Raw genomic sequence first — 9,596 nt, forward strand, 5'->3', positions numbered from 1 at the left:
TGACTGTCGGTATTTGCGGTAGATTTATTTTAAATAGCGAAAGGTATTCCAACAGTAAGAGTCCCGGAAGAGCTCACAAGAACAACCGCTCTCAGTTACACCCAAAACGGGGGAAAGCCCAACTCATTGCCCTCTCTGGTCCGCACCACTATTGCTGTCTCTTTCGGGTCCGCACCACTATTGTTGTCCCTTTCGAGTCCGCACCATTGTTATTGTCCCTTTTGGGTCCGCACCATTATTGCTATCCCTTTCGGGTCCGCACCACTATTACTGTCCCTTTCGGGTCCGCATTACTATTGTTGTCCCTTTCGGATCCGCATTACTATTGCTGTCCCTTTCGGGTCCGCATTACTATTGCTGTCCCTTTCGGGTCCGCATTACTATTGTTGTTCCTTTCGGGTCCGCACCATTGTTATTGTCCCTTTCGGGTCCGCACTGCTATTGTTGTCCCTTTCGGGTCCGCATTAGTATTGTTGTCCCTTTCGGGTCCGCACCATTGTTATTGTCCCTTTCGGGTCCGCACTATTATTGGCCCTCTCCCGTTCGCATATCATAAGTCCCCTTCGGATCCGCACTCATTACTTACCCGCCACGTCTCTCCTCCGCCCACCATGGCCCGGCCAGCCTTTCCCTGCACATGCTAAGCGCACGTTCCCCATCCCTCTGTAAGCAGACACAGACAATGCAGTGAGACGCCCTCCATTTGCGGCCAACAGCAGCACCGTCGCTGAGACAAGGAGCGCGCGCGCCGGAGCGTCAAGACGGTCCTGCCGCTGTGCATTGTGGGGCTGCAGCGTCTTACCCCAGGCAGAATTACAACAACAACTGGCCAGTAGGCCATTGTCCATATTACCTGACAGGGCATCCCTCTTCACTTAACTGATACCACAGAATCATAGGATTGATACTATTTAATTGTTCTATTACCTCGTGCCAATCTCCTGTGTCTTCCCTAGTAGCTGCACACAATTTCTATTAATCCATTCACCTCCTGAATGTCTCTTCCTGCACCATATGCCCAGGCTGTGGATTCCATTCCATACTGTGTGAAAAAGTTTTGTTTTCCTCACATAATCCTTGAATTGTTTGTGTATCACTTTATATTTATGTCTTCTTTTTTGAAACAAAAACAAATCACTGGAAAACTCAGCAAGTCTAGCAGCATCTATGAAGAGAGAAACAGAGTTAATATTTAGGATACAGTGTTCTTTCTTTTAGAGGCAGGAATTGCTTCTCCCTGTATACCACCCCTATGAAAAAGAACAGGAAATGACATCAACTCATTGCTGGGCCTCTTACTGAGATAATTGTATCATCAATAGGCACAGGGGAGGTGCCAGAAGACTGGAGGTTGGCTAACGTAGTGTCACTGTTTAAGAAAGGAGGTAAAGACAAGCCAGAGAACTATAGACTAGTGAGCGTGACGTCAGTGGTGGGCAAGTTGTTGGAGGGAATCCTGAGAGACAGGATGTACATGTATTTAGAAAGGCAACAACTGATTAGGGATAGTCAACATGACTTTGTGCATGGAAAATCATGTCTCACAAACGATTGAGTTTTTTGAAGAAGTAACAAAGAAGATTGATGAGGGCAGAGCAGTAGATGTGATCTATATGGACTTCAGTAAGGCGTTTGACAAGGTTCTCCATGGGAGACTGGTTAGCAAGGTTAGATCTCATGAATACAGGGAGAACTTGCCATTTAGATACAGAACTGGCTCAAAGGTAGAAGACAGAGGGTGGTGTTGGAGGACGGTTGTTTTTGAGCTATAGGGAAAGGCTGAATAGGCTAGGGCTGTTTTCCCTGGAGCGTCGGAGGCTGAGGGATGACCTTATAGAGGTTTACAAAATCATGAGGGGAATGGATAGGAAACATGGGCAAAGTTTTTTTTTCTCTGGGGTTGGGGAGTCCAGATCTAGAGGGCATAGGTTTAGGATGAGAGGGGAAAGATATAAAAGAGACCTAAGGGGCAATGTTTTCACGGTGGTACATGTATGGAATGAGTTACCAGAGGAAGTGGTGGAGGCTAGTACAATTGCAACATTTAAAAAGCATCTGGATGGGTATACGAATAGGAAAGGATTGGAGGGATATTGGCCAGGTGATGGCAGGTGGGACTAGATTGGGTTAGGATATCTGGTTAGCATGGACGAGTTGGACCAAAGGTTTCCGTGTTGTACATCTCTATGATTCAAGGAAGCCCAGCACATAAATAGAAAGCAGGCCATACCACCAGTGCTTCATCTGGAGGCTCACTGATGACGTTACCTAGTATGGTGATGAAACATCTGAAAATGAACGTTCCAGCTCAGTGAGCAAACCAACATCCAGAACCACAACCTGAGCTACAGATCTTCTCAAAACTCAAGATATATTCAGTCCAGTCCACTTATGAGTTTGAAAAGCTCTATTAAATCTCTTCTCAGCCTTCATCTCTCCAAAATAACTATCCTCAAACTGAACTAATCTTGTAAATCTGTGCTGCACTCTCTTAATTGCCTGTGAAAAGATGATTGTGAGCTGTCTCTTTGGACTGCTGCAGTTAATCTCATATATGCTTATACTTAGTGGACAGAGCTCTATGATTTTGCTGCAGTGACAGTGAAGGAACGTGATATATTTCCAATTCAGGATGGTGAGTGACTTGGAGGGGAATTCGCAGCTGGTGGTGTTCCCATGTATCTGCAGGTCTTGTCCATCCAGATTGTAGTGGTCATGGGTTTGAAAGGTGCCATCAAAGGAGCCTTGGTGATTTGTTGCAGTGCATCTTGTAGATGGTATACATTGCTGCTCATGTGCATCAGGAATGGAAGGAGTAAGTACATGGTTAAGTTTGTGAATACAGTGCTGATCAAATGGGCTACTTTATCCTGGATGCCATTAAGCTTTGTTAGAGCGTTGTTAAACTCCAGGTTTTTCGCTAATTTCTATTGACTTTAATTTTTCATCAACTCCATGAGGCCACACTTAGTCAATTGCTGCCTCTTGTCAACAGCAGTACTTCTATCTCACCTCTCAGCTTTGTTGACCATGTTTGGACCAAGCCTATAAAGACTGGATCTGAATGGTTCTGGAGGACAAATTACTCCACAAAACAGGAAACATTGTGAAACACAGTCTCCATGAATCATACTAAAATAGGTACAAGATGAAATAGAATGGATCTCCATTACAACATGTGAATTCGTGATTCAGTAACAAGGTAATGCCTCTATTTATTTCTGAAGGAAAACACAAAGAATATGTCATCTTCTTCTCTGATTCACTTTACACCTCTGATCTGAAAAGCTACTAATGATAGCAATGGATAAATTCTGTTCACAAGCTATGGACCAAGAGAGCACGATTCAAACAGTCATAGAATCCCTGCAGTGTGGAAGCAGGTCATTCAGCCCACCGATTCTCTGGAGAGCATCCCAACCTCCACCCAATAACCTTGCATTTCCCACGGTCAATCCACTTAACCTGCACATCTTTGGACTGTGGCAGGAAACTGGAGCACCCGGAGGAAACCCACACAGACAGGGGGAGAATGTGCAAACTCCACACAGGCTGTCGTCCAAGAGTGGAATCAATCCTGAATCCTGGCGCTATGTGGCAGCAGAAGTTTCAATTAGAAGTTTTGATGCTTACTGGTTGGAAAATATGTAAAAATTAATTCAGTTGTTGTAGATCCAAAGAGTTTAAAGTACAAGATTAAGCTGCTAAATATTTGAGAGAAACATTACATAATCAGAACCAATCATAATGGACCGTGGGAGGAAACTGGAACCCCTGGAGACTGTGCAAAATCCCCACAAAAACATTGCCCAATGGTGAAAACAAACCCAGATCCCTTGTACTGTGAGGCAGCAGTGCTAACAACTGTGCCGCACTCAAAATGCCTTTGTCTTTTTGTAACTGTCACTTTGACTCTGGGGCTTTTTCTAGTTGGTTACATGAACAAACAATGAGTACTACACAAATTCTAGTCATCTGGATTCATCTGTTAAATGCAAATTCCATTATCCACAAACAAATCCATTCATTCAATGTGAGGCCCAAATTGTTTACCTGGAAAAAAATTAAAACAGAAATAGAACATAGAACAATACAGCGCAGAACAGGCCCTTCGGCCCTCGATGTTGCGCTGACCTGTAAACTATTCTCAGCTCATCCCCCTACACTATCCCAAAATCATCCATGTGCTTACCTAAGGATTGTTTAAACCTCCCTAATGTGGCTGAGTTGATTACATTAGCAGGTAGGACATTCCACGCCCTTACCACTCCCTGCGTAAAGAACCTGCCTCTGACATCTGTCTTAAATCTATCAATTTGTAGTTATGCCCCCTCGTACAAGCTGATGTCATCATCCTAGGAAAAAGACTTTCACTGTCTGCCCTAACTAATCCTCTGACCATCTTGTATGTATCAAATCCCCTCTTAGCCTTCTTCTTTCCAATGAGGACAGACCCAAGTCTCTCAGCTTTTCCTCATAAGACCTTCCCTCCAGACCAGGCAACACACTGTTAAATCTCCTCTGTACCTTTTCCAATGCTTCCACATCCTTCCCAAAATATGGCGACCAAAACTGTACACAATATTCCAAGTGTGGCCTCACTAGCATTTTGTATAGTTGCAGCATGATATTGCAGCTCAAGAACGCAATCCCTCTACGAATGAAACCTAACACACCGTATGCCGCCTTAACAGCACTATCCACCTGGGTGGCAACTTACAGGAATCTATGTACATGGACTCCAAGATCCCTCTGCACATCCACACTAACAAGAATCTTTCCATTCACCCAGTACTCTGCCTTCCTGTTATTCTTCCCAAAGTGCATCACCTCACATTTAGCTGCATTGAACTCCATTTGCCACCTCTCCACCCAATTCTGCAGTTTATCCAAGTCCCCCTGCAACCTGTAACATTCTTCCAAACTGTCCACTACTCCACCTTCTTTAGTGTCATCTGCAAATTTACTAATCCATCCACCTATATCTGCATCTAAGTCATTTATAAAAATGACAAACAGCAGTGCTCCAAAAACAGATCCTTGTGGCACACCATTAGTAACCGGACTCCAAGCTGAATATTTTCCATCAACCACCACTCGCTGCCTTCTTTCAGAAAGCCGGTTTCTAATCCAAACTGCTAAATTACCCTCAATTCTATGCCTCTGCATTTTCTCCAACAGCCTACCATGTGGAACCTTATCAAAGGCTTTACTGAAGTCCATGTATACCACATCAATGGCACTACCCTCATCTACATGCTTGGTCACCTTCTCAAAAAACTCAATGAGGTCTGTGAGACACGACCTGCCCTTGACGAAACCATGTTGACCATCTGAAACTCAAATTGTTGCTTGCTAGATGATTATAAATCCTATCTCTTATAATCCTTTCCAAAACCTTTCTTATAACAGAAGTAAGGCTCACTGGTCAATAATTACCTGGGTCATCTCTACTGCCCTTCTTGAACAAAGGCACAACATTTGCAATCCTCCAGTCCTCTGGTACTAAACCTGGAGACAATGACGACTCAAATATCAAAGCCAAAGGCTCTGTTATCTCCTCCCTAGCTTCCCAGAGAATCCTCAGATAAATCCCATCCGCCCCAGGGTACTTGTCTACTTTCACTCCTTCTAGAATTGATAACACCTGTTTATAACTAACCTCGATCCTTTCTAGTCTAATATCTCGTACCTCATTCTTCTCCTCTACATATTCTCCTTTTCCTGAGTGAAAGCCGATGAGAAATGTTCATTTAGCACCTCTCCGATTTCCACAGGGTCCACACTCAACTTCCCACTTCTGTCTTTGACTGGCCCTATTCCTACCCTTGTCATCCTTTTATTCCTCACATAACTATAGAAAGCTTTCGGGTTCTCCTTTATTCTATTTGCTAAAGACTGCTCGTGTCCTCTCTTTGCTCTTCTTAGCTCTCTCTTTAAATCGTTCCTAGCTGATCTGTAGCTCTCCATCACCTCATCGGAACCATCTTGTCTCAACATCACATAGCCTCCCTCTTCTGTTTAACATGAGATACAATTTCTTTAGTAAATCACGGTTCGTTTACATTATCACTTCCTCCCTACCTGACAGGGACATACTTATCAAGGACACGCAATATCTGTTCCTTAAACCAGCTCCACATTTCCATTGTCTGCATCCCCTGCATTTTGCTACCCCATTCTATGCATCCTAATTCTTGCCTAATCGTATTATAATTGCCTTGCCCCATCGATAACTCTTGACCTGTGGCATGTACCTACCCCTTTCCATCGCTAAATTAAACGTAACTGAATTATGGTCACTCTCTCCAAAGTGCTCACCTACAATTAAATCAAACACCTGGCCTGGTTCATTACCAAGCACCAGATCCAGTGTGGCTTCCCCTCTTGTCGGCTCTTTGACATACTGTGTCAGGAAACCCTCCTGCACACATTGGACAGAAACTGATCCATCCGACATACTAGAGTTATAGCATTATGGGGGACTTTAACTTCCCCAACATTGACCCCAGTCAATGTTGGGGAAGTTAAAGTCCCCCATAATGACCACCCTGTTCCTTTCACTCCATCCCAGAACGATTTTGCTAATCCTTTCTTCCACCTCCCTGGAGGCCTATAAAAAACTCCAAGCAGTGTGACATCTCCTCTCCTGTTTCTAACCTCAGCCCACGCTACCTCAGTCGACGAGTCCTCATCAAAATTTCTCTCAGCCACCGTTATACTGTCCATGATTGAAGGCTGCTGAGACGGCATAATATAGTAAACCATCAGTGACTAAGCTGCAGAGGATCACAGCCCTTCAATCCACCTTAAACTCCATGCTTATGCATACAACCAGGAAGGAACTTTCCTTTGCAAAGCAAAGGTTGTTTGAGCATGGTGATAGGCTGGGTAAATATTTGACATATCTTGTTAGGGAGAAGAATGCCTCCTAATCTATTGCTTCTATCAGGGAAGGGAATGGGCCTCTTACTTGTAATGCTCAAAAGATAAATGTAACATTTCGGAGGTTTATTCTGAACTGTATCAGTCTGAATTTTGTGAGGATAGACAGGATAAAATGGAGTGTTTTTATTAGGAACTTGAATCTTCCAGGAGTGTCTGCTGAGCAGGTATCTCTCCTTAGTGCTCATTAACAGCACAAGAGATACAGGAGGCGGTGAGGCAACTTCAAAGTAGAAAGGCACCCGGCCCAGATGGTCTTCCCAGTGTGTTTTATAAAGAATTTGTCAACATACCGTCAGGGCCGATGCTAGACATATATAACTATTCATATATTTGGGATTGCATCCTACCATCCTTGAGACAGGCTAATACCACTCTTATCCTCAAGAAAGGGAAGGCCCTGGAGGACTGTGCTTCTTATAGACCTATCTTGCTCTTAAATTCTGATTTTAAAATTTTGTCTAAGACTTTGACATTGAGGTTGGAAGGGGTGTTGCCCTCTATTGTTAAAGAAGATTGGACCAGCTTTATAAAGGGTCACAGATCCTCTAATAATGTTAGGAGGTTGCTTAACATGATTCAAGTGTGCCAGCAGCGATCAGATCAAGGCTCGGTGGTCTCTTTGGATGTGGACAGGGCATTTGATGGGGTGGAATGGCCGTATCTTTTTTATACCCTGGAGTGGTTTAGCTTGGGTGAGGTGTTACTAGATGGGTCCAGATCCTTTACTATGATCCTCTGGCAGCGGTTCTCACCAATGGTATAGGGTCTAATAATTTTAATTTTAGTAAGGCAGTTGGCAAGGCTGTCCCCTTCCTCCTTTGCTTTTCACATTAGTTACTGAGCCATTGGCAGAGGCCAATCATGGGGGCCCTAGTCTCGTTGCTCCAAAGGTGGGGTCGACAGTGTATAAGATTACAATATATGCAGTTGATGTTCTTATTTTTCTCTCAAACCCAACAGCCTCGGTGCCCTGTTTGATACAGTGTGTTAATTCATTTGGTTCTTTCTCAGGTTACAAGATCAACTTTTCAAAGTCGGAGGCTATGCCTTAGGGGAATACCTGGCGTGGAAGGTGGGTTCCCCTTTAAATGGGCACAGGGAGGTTTTCTTTACGTGGGCCTCTCTGCTACCCCTAGCTTTGATCAGTTATTAAACAAGACCTTCAAAGATGGGTGACCTTTTCATTATCATGGTTGGGTTCAGTCACTCTTACCAAAATGAATGATTTTTTTTGCTTATTGTACCCTTTGCGGATGCTCCCTTTGCTCTTTCCTAGTCAAACATTTAGGAAATTGAATGGCTGGTTTATTTCTTTTATTAGGTGCTATAAGCAGCCACTTATTAAGCTTGCGAAACTGAAATTGCAGTAGGTGACCTCCTGGATATTAGATGGTATCAACTGAGTTCCCTCCTACCATTTGTAAGTGACTGGCCCTGTGGGAACTCGGCATCAACACGTTTGGACATTGAGGCCTCCCAGATGAAGTGTCCTCTTATCAACTTATTGTTTTGAAACAAAATGAGGACAGTTGCGGAACATTACTGGAATCCAATAGTTATTAACACGGTCAAAGCATGGAGGGCAATGAGGCAGATGGAGGGTAATGTGGCTAAAACATCTTTTCTTACTCCCATTCTTGGCATGCCGGGTTTCCGGCCACGGACAATGGATCCTGAATTTAAACTTTGGGCAGATAGGGGAGTCTCTTGTTTGGGTGATCTGTTTGAGTGTGAAACATTGATGTAGTTTGATCAAATAACTCAGAAATATGAATTGTTGAGTAGGGATCTCTTCTGTTTCTTTCAGATTAGAGATTTTATCCAAAAGAAAAGTTCTTTATAATTTTAATTCTGATTTGTGATAGCCTCCATAGAAGTAAAGGCAATTTGCTGTGTCTGGAATGAGCTGCCAGAGGAAGTGGTGGAGGTTGGTACAATTGCAGCATTTAAAAGGAATCTGTATGGGTATATGAATAGGAAGGGTTTAGAAAGATATGGGCCAAGTTCTGACAAATGGGACTAGATTGGGTTGGGATATCTGGTCACCATGGATGAGTTGGATCAAAGGGTCTGTTTCCGTGCTGTATATCTCTATGACTCTATAAGAACTTTTTCAAGGAACAGATACGACGTGTCCTTGATATGTATGTACCTGTCAGGCAGGAAAGAGATGGTCGTGTGAGGGAACCTTGGTTGACAAGGGAAGTTGAATGTCTAGTAAAGAGGAAGAAGAAGGCTTACATAAGGTTGAGGAAACAGGGTTCAGACAGAGCGTTGGAGGGATACAGGATAGCCAGGAGGGAGCTGAAGAAAGGGATTAGGAGAGCGAAAAGAGGGCATGAAAAATCTTTGGCGGTTAGGATCAAGGATAACCTCAGGCCTTTTATGTGAATGTGAGAAACATGAGAATGATGAGAACGAGAGTAGGTCAGATCAAAGACAGTAGTGGGAGACTGTGTATTGAGTCGGAAGAGATAGGAGAGGTCTTGAGTGAGTACTTTTCTTCAGTATTTACAAATGAGAGGGACCGTATTGTTGAAGAGGAGAGTGTGAAAAGGACTGGTAAGCTAGAGGAGATATTTATTAGGAAGGAAGATGTGTTGGACATTTTGAACAACTTGAGGATAGACAAGTCCCCCGGGCCTGAC

The 9,596-nt window shown here is 43.6% G+C and overlaps 1 protein-coding gene across 5 annotated transcripts in view; it reads right to left on the reverse strand.

Moving 5' to 3' along the window:
- The window catches only part of slc35e2b (solute carrier family 35 member E2B), a 44,661-nt gene extending 43,711 nt beyond the window's left edge, over positions 1–950 (reverse strand). For 3 of the 5 annotated variants that reach the window (XM_043676294.1, XM_043676290.1, XM_043676293.1), the window contains exon 1: positions 587–785. The gene's annotated coding sequence lies outside the window, so the exon portion shown is untranslated. Of the gene's footprint in view, positions 1–586; positions 786–927 lie in introns of those variants that run through there. The other 2 variants (XM_043676291.1, XM_043676292.1) reach the window with 2 other exon arrangements.
- Between the last annotated feature and the right edge of the window lie 8,646 nt (positions 951–9,596).

The sequence above is a fragment of the Chiloscyllium plagiosum genome, chromosome 34 (genome assembly GCF_004010195.1).
Source record: "Chiloscyllium plagiosum isolate BGI_BamShark_2017 chromosome 34, ASM401019v2, whole genome shotgun sequence".
In the NCBI taxonomy this organism is placed as follows: Eukaryota; Metazoa; Chordata; class Chondrichthyes; order Orectolobiformes; family Hemiscylliidae; genus Chiloscyllium; species Chiloscyllium plagiosum.